Raw genomic sequence first — 15,669 nt, forward strand, 5'->3', positions numbered from 1 at the left:
AAAACAGCAACTCCGAGATGCAAACCCAGACAAAAAGGGTGAGAATATCACCCTTCCGGAAGCTAACAAAGTCTCTCAAAAACATTCCTTAATGGCAGTGTATTGTCACTTTGTATTGGTATTTAACTCTTCTAGCACAGTTTTTTGTTGGTGCTTTTATACATGATAGAGATTAATTTTAAACATTTGTAATATTTCCAGATAAATATTTTGAAGTGAGGGCTACACTTATAACACCATAAGAAAGCACCTTCAGCCATTTTCCCCCCAGTAACAGAGCAGCACTCAACTAATACAAAACTGTCCTAGAGATAATTTGTTAACTACCCTCAGGATGATAGTGTCTGTTTTGGGACTTCTAGACAGAGCTAAAGACTAGACAAATACCAAATAGCATATGCAGAAATACACACAACAGACAGGAATTAGACCACATGCTCCCTCATTAGAGATGATCAGTTATCTTCATTACTTCCAAAGGCAGATCAAAGAATCACAAAGAGAACCCGCTATTGAGGTTCTTTTTGGTTCCACATTTTGAAGTAAGTGGCACCAGTACTTTCAACATTTATATAATAAAAGTAGTCAAATACACACTCACTGATGACTTTTCACATAAAATTACTATGAGATTAGATCTACTTCAAATATTTTGAGTTTTAAGATAACTTGTTATGTGAGATGCACAGCTAGGCCATGGTTTCCCTCAGTGGCTATCACCACCCATATTTGGTGGCAACAGAAGGAAGTTTCAGGATCAGGCTCTAATTGTTGAATATCTGGTTGTTGTTACTTAACAGCAATTATTTACATTGTCAGCCTTGTATCTTACAGCTAGCAGAGGTAATGACACTTTAGTGTGCTCGACTGTAAAGAATTAACACCACTTAGTATGCACGTGTGCATGCACAGAGTCCTGAGAACCTGAGAGATTTGCAGCATGAAGGGGGATACAGTACACAGTCCTAGACAGGCCCCAAAGAAATAAAATAGTACAGATGATCATGCCTACGACGACACCTACAAAAGCTGTGTCATTCCCACCAGGTAGGTAACATCTGGCATGCAGACAAAATCCTATGGTGATGCATAGGACCTCCCAGTGATCTCCTTTCTGTTTACCTTGACAGATCTTAAAACTGAAGACACTGTTACTTTTTCTGGGATCTAATGTTGAGCTGCTGGAAATCTGCTAACATGCAATTCAAACACGTCCTGTTCCAGTGTGTGCACGCTCTAGAGAGAGTGCCTTGCATGCAATCCCTGGCTGATCTCTTACTGTATGCAAGTCTCCTGCTTTACTTATTAACTGCACTTTAACTTCTACCTGCACAAGTTTGCTAGAGGACTCTGAACCAAGAAAGCAACTAGTTTACATCTACCATTGGCATTTTAAAATCCAGAGCTGAACACAGTAACAGGAAGGTAAGGAACATGAGAATCACTAATCTTCATATTTTGAATATTTGCCTCTATTTCAGTTTTTAACAACTTTTTCCATATGTCCATCCACTTTGAAATAAAATAATCTTTTCTTGCATGTTTGAATAGAGCAAGAGAATTGCAATAAAAAGAAACCCATTTTGATAACTGTATAACTCAAAATATCTGAGAGCAAAGATATGAAAGCACTAACTCTCCCAGCTAGATAGGCAGGGTTAATTCAAATATAAATAAGGTTTTAACAGTATCTAAGAGCTCTGAAAACAACTCTAGAAAGTAATGTCCAATTGAACAAGCAATCAATTTTGCCACCCATTCCCATCTTAGCCTCAGAATATATCTGATCTGAGGGATCAGTCCAGCTGGCAGATTCCCAGGAAGGTACCAAAGACCCCCACTGCTCTCCCAAATTTTTCAAGGCAAGGGAAAAAATCTCTTAACAAATTCAAGAGATCAAGCTATGCAATCAATCAAAATGAAGGATAAGATACCAGTATTTTCAGGAGGAGAACATGCTTTCCTGCTTCTTGCAGCGCAAACAGGGTCACTCAAGCATTTGTGCATGCATCACCCTGTGCAATGGGCCCTCAGGCAGACACAGGCATAACTAGAAGTAAAGGCTGCAAACCAGGCCAGATGCATTTTTCTGTTCTTTTTTTTTTTTTTAGAAAGTGAGACTAATCACTGTAACAAATAGCAAGGGAATATGTCAAGTCATCTTTCCTTGATGTCTTGACACCAAGACTGAGTGTCATTTTGGAAGACAGACTTGTGTTAAGTTATTCTTATTTGGACAAGTTATTGTGTTCAATGCAGTCCTAATGGAGAAAAATGTAATGGCCTGTAATATGCCAAATTGAGGTCAAACTAAGTGATTAAATTGTCTTTCTGACTTAAACCCCATAAAAGTACAAAAAGCTACAAATAAAAAAACTCAGTAAAACAGCAGTGAAAAAAGACATCATCAGCTTTTCCTGCAGATGGAAGAATTGCTTATACTGGTTGAATCTTCAATTATTTGAAAGCCATTCCTCAGCATCATAAAAATAAATCAGACAGTCCAGACAAACTAATTAATTGTTTTTAATATAAGAAACCTATTGAATTACATAAAACAAATCCTTATTCATCCAGAATGATACACTTTTTATTACCATGAAAACTAATTTTGAGAATAGACCTTCTAGCTAAAGTTCACAGCTCAATGGCTGTTTTTGCTGTTTAGGGCACTTAAAGTAATTAGCTTGTAGTAGAGGACCATTCTAAAGGGCCAATTTTGAATTACTTACCTAGATGCTTAAAAGCTCATTATAATTAATGTGCATTTGCTTAGTCTCACAGTACAATGCCAATAAATCTTTAATGTGATTACTTTACTTTTCACCAGATAAATGAGCCCATTTCTGACTCATTTAGCATAAGCTAAACTTTAAAAAAAATACTTGTACTGTCCTCAAGTATGGAGGGCACAAGCTAATTTTTAAGGACATGTGTGACATAAACCAGTGAAAAATTATTCTACTTGAAATTAGATTTTTTTTTTTAACTTTTGAGAAACCAAACATGTATTTTAGATAGACATTGAGTGCTCTAGCTCATAAATGATAAAAATATACCTTTAATTCATAATTATCAGAATGTACATACTACATTTCTACAGAAATGGATCCCTACCTGCTGAATTGATACACCTTTAATAAAATTGCAGAAAGTAGCTCTTCTCCTGAAGTGTGTTTTTATCTTAGCACCTAAGTGTATTTCTTTGTAGTTGTTCACTTATTCTATTATTTTAAAGAAAGATATTGAAAAGAGGCTCCAACAATGTTTTTTGACCAAACCGGCCACTGAATGATCTTGCAACATCTCCCATGGTGTGTTTAATATCAAGGCACTGGCTGAGTTCTTGCAGAACACTCCAAATAAGTTAAGAGACTACGTTGTCCATAGCATTGCAAATGTTAGGGAATTCAAAAGTTCATCTCAGCAAGACACTAAAAGAAAACATTTTTATGGAAAATAAGGCTTCTAATGAATAATGAAAAAAAAATCAAAGGCAATTTCATTAGTTGACTTTTGGCTTGTATTTCCTGTAACAGATGACTTTTTTTCTAACTTGGAAAAAAAAGAAGTATTTCAAAGCAACAGGAGGATTTTGATTAGTTTGATGCTTCACAGGAATTTCCAGCTATCGTGGCTGAGATGTTCAGGAACTCAAAGTATCAAAATACGTCCTCTTTCCTCAGTGATACCCATCCAGGTGCCCCTGCCTTCCCTGACATGGAAATCTCTACTCCATTCTCCTGCCAGTTGAGAAACTCAATTGCTTAATGTTACAAATCCCATCACAGTTTACTGCTCCAGCCAAAAATCCATAACTATACTTCTTCAAAACTGGCAAAAACAACTCCAAATTCTGAATGTTTAGAGCTCGTCTAATAAATTAGGTTTATAAGTAATGTTTTGTTGTTCCTGGGATTTGTGGGTCTTTCTTTAAACAGAGCTACTCTGCTATCTGGAGGCACCACACCCATGTCATCTGGCAGCACGGGGTCTTGGGCCTTAGTGAAATGGAAAATGGAAGATTTGACATTTTTCATTCACTTTGTCATGTGACTTGAAGTCACTTCAACCTCCATTTGACCATCTCAGAAGATAACCTCATAAGAAAACAAAGGTATCTTATTTGTAAGCACAGTTATCAGAAAGCATCACATTTTCCTTCACAGGCAGCATCACACTTCTGCAGCAGTGTCAGCTGCTGGCACCCTAAATCATCCAGGCTTTTTTTTTTTTTTTTTTTTTTTTTTTTTTTGATACTACTACCAATCTTCAGTTCCTCTAACATTAGTTTCTAACATTCTGGGTTTTCTGTTAAACAAAACATCTGAAAAAGGCAAAATAACTTGAAAGTATAGTAAATCTTAGTTTCCCTGTAGACTTTCAGTGACCGTTTAATGACTGTGGCCATCATCTTTTTCCCCAGAATGGAATGAGGTAAGCAAGCACTTACAATTACAAATCTAAGCTTGAACTTCACTGCAAAATACTGCATTTCATGCTGAAAATGTGGCTTATTACAAATATTAGAATATCAGATATCCTTAATCTGAAACCACTGAACTATTTCTTCTGTAGTAGGTATTTGTACTATGTAACATCACAGCAAAACCTAAACAAAGATAATGGTGCAAGAAAATAAGGGTAAAGGTGTAAGGCAAATACCTATTTTTCCCATTCAACACAAATGAGCACATGCTAACTTTGATCTTCCCTAATCCACCAACCTGGGCTCTTTTGCTTGTTATGGCCTTTTTAGCATATATAGCAAAGCCTTGAGCATTTCTTCAGTTTGTCTGTTCAAGGCAATATGAAAAAATAATTGGCCTTCTCAAATTTTTGAACTGGTTAGAGACTTCCATGTATTCTTTTTAATAATAGGAACCTTTTTCTGTGCTAGAAAACTAGAAATACTAGGGAAAATAGGATGCATATAAGTATATAGTGAAGCTCACAGTAGCCTTAGGAAAATGTCCATAATCTTCAGTACACAAAAGCCAAAAAGTGTAACTTGCACTGAACCATGGCTATGTACGTAGCTAATATTACAAGATTGGACATTTATAAAGAATGTAATTCTTTCAGTGTGGAAACAAACACCAGTAGATACAGCTCTGTGCATGCCACTCCAACAAGACCTGGTGAGCCTAAGGAACTCCATTTGCTTCCTTCAGCATCACAATCACAGCTCCACCTCTTGGCTTGCTCCTTCCAGCAGCCTGCATCCCAACAGTCTTCCCTGTGTCTATGCTTTTAGCTTAGACTTGGCTGAGGCAAAACCTAGAAATTCCCTTCCTCCTTCAATGTTGATAGCTACTTCTATTAAAATAAATAAATAAATATATATATATATATACACACACACACACACACACACACACTGCATATATAACCAGTGAATTTTCAGGATCATTTGAGAATCTAATTCACATTGTTAATTTCCACCTCAAAACTGAATTACATCATTTCCACTATGATATTTCTTACAACTACCTAAACTATTTCAAGCAGCTAATACTACGAATAATCAATTTTCTCTTCTGCACTGGAGACAGCAAATTTTTTCTTGCCTCTTTATAGATTTAATACCTTCCCTGAAATGGAAGCAGCCATTTCCTCCTTAAAATTGCTATCAAAATGGTACTCAAAAAATGCAAAGTCTTCAGGTCAGAAGCAGATTATTGACAAAGCTCGGTATATGAGCTTTAACTGTCAGACACTGCACTGCTCCTTCTCTTCTTTCACAGTTCAGGAGTGTTGGGAAGCAAATGATACAGCCTTCTTAAGGAAAGAAGTTCTACATATTCCTCCGCAGTATCTAAAAATGGAAGTGAGAAATCAGGAGACAGAAAAGAATAGGGACTAAAAATAAAATGTAGAAAATGGAAAACTAAACACAGAAATGGAAGAAGAAGAATAGGATGAAAAATAGTTGTAGATTGTATGGTTTCGTCCATGTAGAGTTAACTGAAAACATTGAGTTGGAGAAACAATTCAACCCTAGATTCTTATTCCCATCTACCAAAACACTACACAGCGAAATGAATGGAATTATGAGTAACTGGAATTACTAAGTGGAACTACAGTAAGCTAAATATTATCATACTTATAATTAAGAAAGTATCCTCAGTCATTTTCTATTCCAAAAGCCAATGAGTTACTTTTATATCCACTATATATCCACTAGCTATGGTTCTTCTTTTCTTTCATTTATGATCTGTTCTACAACTCTGTTTTCTGAAGTTTTCTTTTTGCTTCTTCTCAAAGTATAAATGCAGTCTGTATGGTCCTGTGCTTTCCTTATAATTTTTTAAAACAGGAGATAACTTCCTTCACAAATTGAAATTAGAACTTAGTAGAAAGACAGGAAACACAGGCTACTCAAACTAATGCCTTACAGGATTTTTTTTTTTTTTTTTTGTCTTTCTTCGAGACATGTAACTTTTAAAAGCAGCCCTAAGGGAAGTTTGTCTAGAGAAAAGATTCATTTCAAATCAGATTAAATAGGCTACAGGAGTTATCAGCTTTACATTATACACATGCAGGAACATCACAGTCATAGTTATCCACACTGCATAGCTGTTTTCATGCTATATAATCTATACAAAAACATGTTAGAAGCAGGGCACTAACACAACGCAGGTTTACTGCCTCAGTCACAATAATTTTCTAATGGATAACACACAGAAGGAAGAAAGCAAGTAAATTTACTGCAGCTTTTAGCTGTTAGCATGTTTATTGCCTATTTTTATAGTCCATCTAATAAATTTACATGAAAAAGTGTCTTAAAAACACAAAATAATTGGGTTAATAATCCTGTGTACATAATTGCATAGAGTATGTTAACAAAGAGCTTTAATTTTTAACTCTAATTTCAAAATGAGAGCATTCTAACTCTCTATCTTAAAAAATAGATTTAAGATTTACTTATACATCAAAAATTGTATGAGAGTAATAGTTTTCTTTTTTTCTTTTCAGAAAAGCAAGTAAATCAAGCCTTTTGTGTTATAGAAAGACTCCTGGATTCCTGGAGCACACTTGAAATAGTAGCTTATCAAGAGTTACTTTACACTTTCAAAAATGTAATAATAATCCTCTCTTGAACTGGAATTTCAGCAAACTATTTTTTGAATTTTAAATGCATTCTAGATGAGAAGATACCTACTAAATCAATGACTAACTTTTACGTAATAAACATATATTTGTTTAAAAACTATGCACACAGAAATGGAAGTGGTACTATTGCTCTGTCATTTATCTCATAACTGTGTTCACAGACATAACCAAAACATTGCCTCAGAAAAAAAACAAAGAAGGTTATGCAACAGTGACAGACATCATCCTGTAGAGACTATTCATTTATTAAGAGACTAAATTTTGGAAGATTGTAACTTCTGGAAATTATCCTGTTATTTTATTAAATATATATAAACACTGCAACTGAAAAAGTTTGGAAGTCTGAATATTTGGGATTGGGAACACTTGGAACAGACAGAATAGCGGACTAAATTTTAGTGATGGTTCATGAATCACTGCTTCGCAGAAAAGGTATAAGCCTCAAATACTGTTCTAGGTCTAATTCCTTTGAGAACAGGGTGTGCCGAATTGCTTCACCACTGATTCTACACGTTGCTAAGCTGAGTACAGAGTGACTCTTAGCACTAGACTGAAGGGTGATGCTTCAAGAAAAGTTCCAGAAATTACTTTTTGTTCTGCTGGCCAAGGACCTAACACATTGTCTCTTGCATGTGTCTAAAGGAGGATACTGACATCTGGACTGTCTGGGTACTGATTCCGGGGGTTTATGTCAAAAGGAATTACAGGAAGCTTCTGGCAGGGTTTTTTTTAATCTTCCATTATCATCCTCTGCCCCAAATATACATTTGGAGGTCAATGCAACTGCAGCACGCTGGCTCAGCATGAGGAGAGGCATCAGGCAAAACCACCTCCTGAAGAACCTGCCTATTGACCATGCATGGTGAGCAGCCAGGGCTCCAGCACCAACGCTCTCAGCTGCTCCTCAGCACGTACTCAAATAGTCACCTCCTCCTTTGCTCCATTAAACTGTCTTAGTGATCTTCAATGAGAGAGTTTACAAAGAAACGGATAGAGCTCGTAATTCAAAGGCAAACTGAATTCCAGAAATGATGAAGCAAGATTTTGTAAGCAGGTCAGCGTTAAAGCATCACGTGGGAAATAGCATTTTGTTAGGAGCAAATATTTAAATCACCACAAGGCTAATGAAATATTGAGGGGATAATTATTTTAGCATGCAGCAGGCAACTTCCACATCAGACTAATATCCTGCTGAGAAAACACATCAAACAAGTTGCACAGGAAGCAGCAGTGGCCATAAAAGGCACATGCGTTGCTCCCAGGGAATGTGCACAAGGTGCCATTGACAAGGAAAACTAAAACACACTATAAAACCAGAACAGAGTGCAGGTAGAGCCGAGACTGTTATGTTAGGGCTTTCCATTACAACAGTTACAACTCAGCCCAAAGCTAGTGTTCTTGGTCTACAGCAAACCAGTGATGCCATTAATTTGCCACCTGTAAGTTCAGCAGCATGATCACAGGTATAAACAGTGCTTGCAAAGAGGCTGACACCATATTTACTGAAAAGAAGAAGAATTTTAATACAGGCATCAAATAAAATAGCATCCAGCCTGTAAAATAATGACTTGACTTTCTTTTGAGGGGAAATAAAACACAAAAAAACAGGAACAAAAAAACTCACCATACAAACCAAAAATCCCCAACTCAGGGAAATAATGAAAACAGGTAGAATATGGCAAATACAGAGCAACTGAAAGCATGAAGAGCAGATGAACAGTATTAATTGAAGATGGTTTAAATTCTGTGACAACTAGAAAACAGAACAATTTTCATCTCTTCCCTGTTTTTCCCTTTTTGTGCTAGCACAAGTTTCTCCCCACCATCATGAAGTACTGTCCTATCTGCACCCAACGTCAGTAGGTACAAGCTTTCGGCCAGGGCACTCGATTCTTTAAATTGAGCTGCACAAAATCACCATAGCTTTAAAAAGTATCCACTTCATTTCTCAGTATTGTTGAAGATAGTAACCCTAAAATTCTTTAAAATACTTTTCTCACGCTGTAAACATGTAAAATTCATCGACAGAGAAATGTAGCACTTAGCACAGCATAGTGGAGTTGTACCTTTTTTCTTGTTTCAACTTTTAAGTCTGTTTTCCAAGAATAACTCTGAAGCAATGGTTGAACAGACTAATCATGAAGTTTCCAGATTACTTTATGCTTAAAAGTGCATGACTTGTTTTAAAAATTCCTTTTCCTTGCAATAAAGATAATACTATTTAGTATAACTTTGGATGTTCTCCTTATTCATATTGAACAAAATTTCTATAAAGTGGGAAAAAATCAAGTTAGGCATTTAACACATTAAAAGATTTACAATTTCATCTTCTATATCTGTCTGTGACAGGGGTCAAGGAGAGAAACATTCCTCTCAGTGCTTTGATGGAAGAATTACCATACATGTAATGCTCTCTCTAAAATGTTTAATTTTTACCCCCAAAGTTGATTGCTAGTGAAATTACAACAGAACTACCTGCCGCTGAATCCCAGTACAGCTCACTCTAAGATGTTTTTGCAGAATAAACTGCTATGTAACCTTTTATTTAATACAAAAGATGCAAAACAGATGTTTTTATTTCAGTTGTCTGAGAAATGCAAAAATAATAAGCCATTGCCTGACAAGTGGAGGAACACAACATTATAAAAAATGAGTTGATAAAAAAAGTTTAAGATACAGAACACATTGCTTAATGGATAGAGAAATTAAAGTCACATTAACTTTTCTCATGATATTTCTTACTACATCTATTAAAAATAGTTGCTTATTAAAATGTTTTGTAAGTAGGAGAGAGATTGGTGCCACTGATGAGACTGGTTGCTAAAGAACTATTCCATTTCACAGGAAGTGTTGCAGTTTCGGCACTTGTAATTCTCTTAAACAGTTCAGGAAAAATGAACTGTGTAACTCACCTGCAGAAGACTATTTAATCAGTGGCCTAGTAGTTAGACAGCAAGGCGACTTCTCTTAACATCAGATCCTTTCCTGGATGCCAAATTACACTGGTATGTCTGCTTCAATGGTCAGGAGAAAATTTCCTGCATGTTAGATATACTTCTATGGGACATTTCAAGTTCTGAAGAGCTGGGATTTTCCAAAAAAAAGAATATTCTCCTAAAAACTTACTAGCCAGCTCTAGCCTCAGGAAATTAAAACATACATACTATTCTTCTCCATTTATGGACAGGTTAAACTATAGAAGTGCAATGGAAAATATGATTCATCTACACAATGAGGCAAATGTAGCTGTGTATTTGCTTCATTCAGCCATACAGAGATATAGGGAATGAATTTGAGTTGTCAACAGTAGGTGTCTCTTTCCTAACTCACTGAAGAACTAGAAAGAGTAAAGTGAGACTAAAAAGACAGAAAGATTATCATTCTGAACAGTCAAAAGGCACCATACAGAAATCATGGCTCACCCTAGGTTTCATATGCAGTATTGAGCCAGATGTCTAGCAATTTTCAAAGATGATTGTTGAAGCACTCTATACACAGAAGGACCGAAGGTTCAGAGTGATGCTGATAGATTAGGAAAGAACTAAGGTAGTAATAATTCTGGCAGATGGAGAAGCATTGAGATTGATCTTTCCTTCCTAAACCTGTTTTCAAATACACATGGAAGTCTAATAGGCAAACAAATGCACAAGATGCCAGCAGTCAGAAACAAACCTACAAAACTTAGCTGAAAATAAATTACAGGTCTTTAATCAAGATGACCAGTCATTGCAACAATGATTGTATTTTATTTTATTTTTTTAATCATGTGCATCAGTTCTCAAAGATAAATTCTAAGAGCTATGTGACTTGATATTACAACAGTGCAGTACAACTGCATGTCAGGAAACTGGATTACAGAGTAAGAACTGACCCACGCCGACTATCAACATACAATTTTCAGAGACATTGAGAATTCCTTCCCCGTACCTGGATAGGAGACCCAATGGTCAAACAGGGCAGAGACTCAAAGCTCTATTTTTTAATTCTGGCTCTGCCAACTCACCTTGTGCTTTCTGAGAAATGATTTTACCTTGGAATAGCAATTTCTCTCCTACAAGATGGAGAGAGCACAAAAAGCGAGAACAGAGTATTTTGAAGATATAAAACTGCTATACTCTGAAACATCAGTCCAAGGATTTCAAATTGGTCACTTTGTCATTCAGGTACCAAAAATAAGTGGAAACTGAGAAATCTGGAGACTCACTTCTTACCTAAGAGGCATATAGCAAACATTTCATTCCATTGGGAATTGGAGAAGATACAGAAACTGTCATCATAAAAAGGACAAAAATGTAATCATACATTCAAGGAAAGGTTATAACGTAGAACTATGAGAAAAGATATGGAAGAGGCAAGAGCAGGAAAAGAGCAACTAATTAGCTAATTAAAAAGTGTATCCTCATGTATACGAAAGCACTTTCAAAATCTGACAAGCAATCACAAGCTGACATTTCCTAATTTTTCAGTGCTTAAAACCTTAATCATTGCAAAAATTCAAGCATATTACATCACAGTATATACACACAGGGCAACCATATAGGTTTGAAAAGAACTGATGTTCTGGACTACAGCCAAGAATCAAGCATATTACTGTATATGAACTTACACTTTACTGCAATTTGGAAATTCTTACAAGCTCAACAGTATATTACTGCTAGAAGGTCAAGAGAAGCTTATTTAGCTGCATGCATCATATCTCTGACAAGTTATCTGTGCTTAGATCACTTAAGAACTACAAACATAAGGATTATAAATACAATGAGTATTTCAAGGACCAACATTAAAAAGGGGCATTTTACTGCTTAGCCATTTTGTTGATTAAATACATTTACAGGTACAATCTCTTTCCATTTATACAATTGTTTCAGTCCAATTCAGGAAATCTTACTATGTACCAAAAACGTTATTTCCAACATAGAGCCTTCTAAAAAGTAGGCAGATACAGCTCAGTAGATATTAGGCAGTTGATTTCAATTCAAATCAAATACTTCTGTGTGTGTATGTGTTTAGAGAAGACTGTACATACTATGCAGAAAATAAGCTCTTTTTTTGAAGTTAAAAAACTTCAGTTTTCTACAACAGTATCAGGAATTTCTTTCAGTTCAGTACTCATTATGTGTTTTTTTCTGCTATTTTAACCCATGTGCTGAAAATACATTTAATCATCCACAAGAGAGAAAGAGGCATAATGAATGTTGACTAGCCTCCTGTGAGAGGCAGAGCTCAGCAGTCTCCTGATTACCATTGCAATTACATCAGACATTTTAACAGTGCTCACAAATACATTTCAACTACTTCGATTAATACAGGCTGAGATATGCAATGTTTATTTAAACACTTAAAACTGATGGCTCCTTTTTAAGTATCCAGGATTTTTAGGATATACTCTTCCTTGGTATCTATCTTACAGTGACTACAGAATCAATGAGCTCCCAAATGTTAAACTAACAGAAACAGACATTCTTTGGTTATAGAAACACATGGCTCCTAGTCTTGTAGCTAATCCTCAAAGAAAAACCCTTTTGAGAAGTTATTTTCTGAATTTTCCTAGACCTTTAATGCTTCCTACACAGCTAAATAGGACCAAAATATAGCATCTTTGGCTACAGGTATGTCATTATCACTCAAAGCATTTGTTAAAGCAGGTGTGCACACAGTCACAGAATCACAGAATGGTTGAGGTTGGAAGGGACCTCTGGAGATCATCTAGCCCAACCCCCCTGCTCAAGCAGGGTCACCTAGAGCACGTTGCCCAAGCTATATATATGTGTTTAGATTCGGTGCATCTCATGTAGAAGGACTTGGGCAGAAACTTTCTTACTCTACATAAATGCGTTGATAACGCTTCCCCCTTAACACTCCTTGGTGAACTGTACAAGTTCCTGATCACGTGGCAACATACTAGCAGGGCCCCCACTGCAGAAGAATCTGCTGCTCACTCAATTTTGCTTAAGAAGTACAAGAGACAGTGAAAATGTCTCTTAAATGTGAGGCTTAAGAAAAGCCTCAAGACAAATTGGCAAAAGGCACACTTTAGTTCAACAAGCAAAAGTTAGGGAAAGAAAAACAAGGCTGACACCCACAATCGGTTTCACAGGATTAAGACAAAAATGTGGACCAACTATTTAGTAGTGCAGTGATTCACCACAAATTCACTGCCAGGAACTTTCTTTACAACTATGAAATGGAATTAATCTGCATACATAACAATGAAAATTAAATGTTTGCTGGGAGTAGACATAGACATAATACTGGTTTTGCAGCCAGTCAAATTTTTTATTTATAATTCAAAAAAGCATTTCATAATGAAAGTATGTTAAAAGCTAGCATTTATCTAAGATAATTTTTTTTTTCAGAGAAAGAGTAGAAAATTTAAAAATTCCTCAGAATTGTATTCATCAATTCCAACCCAGGCTTCATAACAAAGGAAAAAATATATATATGTATGCCTGGTGGATGTAACCTCAAGATTTCAGCAAAAAAAGTCACTATAATTCTGACACTACTAAACTGAATTCTTAGCCAGTATGTAATTGGAATACTGGGGCTAGACTTTGCAGTACTCTACAGTATTAAATGTGGATGTTGTTAATATGGATGAACTAATTACAATGAGAGCTAAAGGAAACAACTGTTCATCATTTATAACTTATCATCATTGCTTTAGGACTGCAGAATGGCTTGTAAAGTGACATAAAAACATCAGTGACCTTCAAATGCAGCACTGAAATATCTCAGTGAAGTTTAATAGCCAAATCTGCCTTGAAAAGCAATAGTTCTTGTGTGGTGAATAGACTTTTTCCAAAATTATTAATTGGGCACTAAGAAGAAAGAATTACCAGCATTATAACTTATTATTTGAAAACCTATAGGAATAAATAAGCACTATGAAGTACTATTCCACTTCTGCTATAACTTTTTATAGCCAACCCTAGTTAAAACTCCACAAACAAGAAAGGGTGGACTATCAGGTAACAAAGAGAAAAGTTGCAAGGAGAAAAGTTGCACTGTAAAAAGGCAAAGAATTTTTCCAAGTGGAAAACAGACTTCTCTGTCCTGCTATGAGACACATTTAACAACAACTATATTTAGGGAAATATGTCTGAGGTACTTGTACTTCACTGGTCCTACTCACAAGCCATCTTAAGATTCAAATGAACCACAACTGAACTCTAACAGAATGAGCTCCTAACTCGAGACCTACGGCAGCAGAGTTGTGCAGAAACCTATATACTTCTCAGAGGATTCCAATGGATATAGCTTACCAAGAACACTGAAAAGGCCCTTTAAAGTTGTCACAACATTTTTCTGTTGGGTACACAGGATAAAGTTTGCTTTCAGTCAATGTCGTCCTCCACTCAAGTTCCTTTTCGTGCTTCAAAAATATAGATACTGTTCCTAAAGCCAGGCTTCCTGAATAAAACACACATTAGCAGTAGCACAACAGGGATTTTTGGTAAGCTTAAAACACACAGCTTCACACACACACGTACACACACACACACACAATCTCAGATCTATCCTCCCATCCCCTTCTGCATATGCTGCTTATCCAAATTATAGAGCTATATACAAAGTTTTATTACTACAGAGCAAGATGAAACACATAGGTGGTACATAACAAGCATAGTTTCAAGAACTAGTAAGGCTGTGACATGCAAAAAGTATGTAAACTACATTTTTTTCAATGACTGTTCAGAATCATTACTGAATATGTTAGGAGTTTGTTTGACAGAATTTCCATTTTGAATACACATAAAGATTATAAAATGAAGCAGATGACAAATATTCCTAAAAACCAAAGCCATTGCTGGTTATTTATATTCTGAAAGTATGGTCATGTAACAATAACAGATACATCCTGGTATTCTTTTAAGTGGCAGATATCATCAGAAAAGGACTTTTTCTCCCCTTGTGGTTTGCATTACAGTACTTTAGGTGCTTTACCAGTTCACATGCATATATTGCTCGTGTGCTTCTGAGTTATATAGATGTCAGTCATGTTTTCATCTGTTTTAAGACAGAAATCAGAAGGAAATCAACTTTCACAGTGCCAGGTATCATTCCCGCCACTGTCTACATATAAGCTTAAATATACTTTTTATCTGTCCATCAACAACCTTAGTCTGATTTCAAATGACAGCTCAGATTTTTCAAAGGCAGAAAGATAAGAATTCCTAACTTGTCCATGTCTAAGCATAGAGTTCCGCACTCACCTCACCAATTCATTTCTGTCATGGCAGCAGCAGTGAAGCTGTCAGGAGGACCATCCCAGAGCCTGCAATGACCTTCCCGGTGTAATCCATAACGAATAGCAAGACACATACCTCAGTGCTTAATGAGGTTAGAGTACCTGAAAACCATTTAATTTGTGTGTGCCCTGAAAGGAGTACACCCACAGTCTCTCAGTGGGTACACGTTTCTGTAGGGCCATAATTGAGTCTGCAGTTTTATCCAACCTGGAAGAACTCTAAAAACATACCCTTTCCTCTGTGAAGAAAATTCAGGAGGACCCTTTACTTATCCTAGAAATAAGCTATTCAGTAGAGTGAA

At 36.1% G+C, this 15,669-nt stretch overlaps 1 protein-coding gene across 1 annotated transcript in view; it reads right to left on the bottom strand.

Moving 5' to 3' along the window:
• Positions 1 to 14,770: 14,770 nt before the first annotated feature.
• RB1CC1 (RB1 inducible coiled-coil 1) overlaps positions 14,771 to 15,669 on the bottom strand; it is an 83,881-nt gene continuing 82,982 nt past the window's right edge. The window contains exon 25 of the transcript XR_010883280.1: positions 14,771 to 15,126. The gene's annotated coding sequence lies outside the window, so the exon portion shown is untranslated. The remainder of the gene's footprint in view (positions 15,127 to 15,669) is intronic.

Source organism: Apteryx mantelli, chromosome 2 (genome assembly GCF_036417845.1).
Source record: "Apteryx mantelli isolate bAptMan1 chromosome 2, bAptMan1.hap1, whole genome shotgun sequence".
NCBI lineage: Eukaryota > Metazoa > Chordata > Aves > Apterygiformes > Apterygidae > Apteryx > Apteryx mantelli.